Source organism: Alligator sinensis, unplaced genomic scaffold (assembly GCF_000455745.1).
Source record: "Alligator sinensis unplaced genomic scaffold, ASM45574v1 scaffold1284_1, whole genome shotgun sequence".
In the NCBI taxonomy this organism is placed as follows: Eukaryota; Metazoa; Chordata; order Crocodylia; family Alligatoridae; genus Alligator; species Alligator sinensis.
In genome coordinates this window covers 1,659-4,240 of record NW_005844087.1, presented here as the reverse complement: position 1 = coordinate 4,240, position 2,582 = coordinate 1,659, and the positions used below count along the sequence as shown (strand labels likewise).

Genomic DNA, 2,582 nt, shown 5'->3' with positions numbered 1-2,582 from the left:
TTAAGACGTGTAAGGTGTAACCGCCAGCATCAACACATACCAAGGGATCGAGGGGTCTAAGACTGCAGTATAGGCCCTGAGATGGGCCAAGAAGAGGTCATGGGAGTTGCTACTTTAGTAACAGACAACAGCTTCAGTGCAGTGCAAAGAACAGCAGCAGGATGGACAGTCATGGGAGTAGTTCCAGATAGTTGTTGCAGATAACACCTTCAGCTTTGCCATGAAGTTTTCCAACCTTACACTATCTTTCATCTTACACTACAGCAAATGAAGCTGTAAATTAACTCGGGATGTAACACATAGTAACAGGTTTTCAGAAATTGCCTCATAGGTAGGGACAGAATTGATACCCAATATGATGCATCTTTTCAAGCCAGAAAAGCAACGCATGCTGTCAAGAACAATGCCATTTCTCAACATGTCTTCTGCTGTTGTGAAAGATGCCTCCAGCCTGAAATGCCTCATTTTGTTTCTCATTAAGGATGGCAGAATTTCTAATAGCTTTCCTTCTCTCTCACTGTACAGCATCAAATAGCAATGTCCTTCCCTGAGTAACCATTTTTTAAATATCAGAGACACTTATCGACCACGTAATGTGCTATTTGCCTCTGACTCAAATTATACTTTATGCTGTAAGAACCTGGCAAGCAGTGGCCACATTCTGCTTCATCTAACAACTCTCTTAATTGTTGACAAGGGATATTTAGCTGCGAATCTTCTTCATCTGTTTTGCCATGATATTGTCTATCTGTGTTGCAGTCCGGACCGCTTTGGTTAGCCACTCCTGTGGAAACTGTTGTGAATGAGGTGGAAGGCCACAAGAATAGGCATGACTTGTTTGTAAATAGTCCAGGAAGATCCATAAAACACCAGGCTTATTGCAATTATCCTCTTGTGTGATCTGCTCAGCTATTTGGTACCAATTGCCCTCTTCTGTCCGGAAATTCTGCGCCTCATCAATTACTATGTGTTTCACTGGTTTATAAAAGTTGTTTAGGAAAGAAACTCAGGTCACAGACTGGCAAATGTTTTCTTTCTGCAAAATAAGAGGATGTCTATAAGAGAATATTGATAAGAGGATATTGATAAATATTGGTCTATGCAGTGATACAGTCCCTGAGTCTGCTCATTCTCTAAATGCATATCTAACTAAGAACATGAGTTGGAAATGTGCAAATTACTTTTGTAATGTCTATGCGCTACAAGACACAGAAATCCCTTCTACGTTGGACAGTCCTTCAGCCAGAAATATGGGTGTGGAGGAAACTTACCTGAAGCCAGAGAGAGGTGGCAGGATGCTGTGCTGGCGGCTGCTGGTGGTGAAAGTGAAACCATGGCGGCGGGATCAATGGGAAAACCCGCGTCTGTGTGGGTGCGCTTTGTAAAAGCGTGCCAGGGCGATTGGCCATGTGGCTACCCCCCGCCGAGATAAAAGCCCCAGCAGGAAGGAACTGCAGGGACCGGAAGAGGCGTTCCCACCTGGCTCGGAGAGGTCAAGGAGGACCGAGGGGCTTGTAGTCGAAGAGATGTGGCACCCCAATGGGGGAACCACAGGAAACAAGGTGGGCCAGCTAGGGCCCAGCGAACCACCTATGAGGCCAGCGTGGACAGAGACCAGCAGCAGCGGTGATTGGGACACTGGCAAGGACAACGGAGCCAGGTCCCGGACGCAGACAACAGGCAAGAGGTACCGAACCCGGGGAGGGGGGAACCCGTTAAGGGGACCTGAAGTTCGGGCAGAGGCTGACATCCCATGAATCAGGGAACACCAAAGGGTGGCGGTGGACGCCCGTACCATCCATAGCTCACACTTAAGAAATCGAGTGTCATTAAGGGCCAGAACACCGGCCCCAACGAATAACATTGAGAAGAACCAGGGGAGATGGGATTAAACATCTTCCTCTCACTTAAGAACTAATCATCATCAAAGATGTGGCAGGCGAGACCCCTGGGGAGCTGACCCAAGGCTGCTCTCAGTAGCCTGGTTGTGCAACCCAAGTGGCGGTGGCGAGGTTTGAAGGAGACCCAGATGTGTGACGCTCGGGGAGAGAGGCACGGGAAGCTACAATGGGTAATCATAGCAACACAGGACTGTGTAATAACAAGTTGTGGTTATACCAACTCCATTATATCCTGCCTCTGGTTCCTACCAGCCAAGACTTCTACAGAGCACCCTGCAAAAACCCATAACTAAAAGGGGGTAACTGGGTCATCATCCCTGGGCACTGACTGGGGGGCAGGGGTACAAAAATAGGAGCTTCTAGCCCTGCTGCTGCCAGGGCACAAAACTGCCCAGTTATGTCTCTACAGAAACCAAGGCTGAACAAGTATATAACCAAATCTAAGCATAGGAGTAGGTCCATTAGGATGAGCAAAAGTTTAACAGTATGCATAGATCTGTGCCAGGGTTGGAAATCGCATAAATATGTTTATATTATTCATGGTGAAAGGGGCTGCATGTTAAACTAAACTGGAGAACATATAAACCTGACAGTGAGTGGTCATAGTAATACAGGGCCGTGTAACAGCAAGTCATAGATGCACCAACCCCATCACATGATGGCTATAGTCAGGGATTCCTT

The 2,582-nt window shown here is 47.1% G+C and overlaps 1 pseudogene; it reads right to left on the bottom strand.

The window, feature by feature from the left end:
- Positions 1 to 285: 285 nt before the first annotated feature.
- Positions 286 to 2,582, bottom strand: part of LOC102386647 — a 3,889-nt pseudogene continuing 1,592 nt past the window's right edge.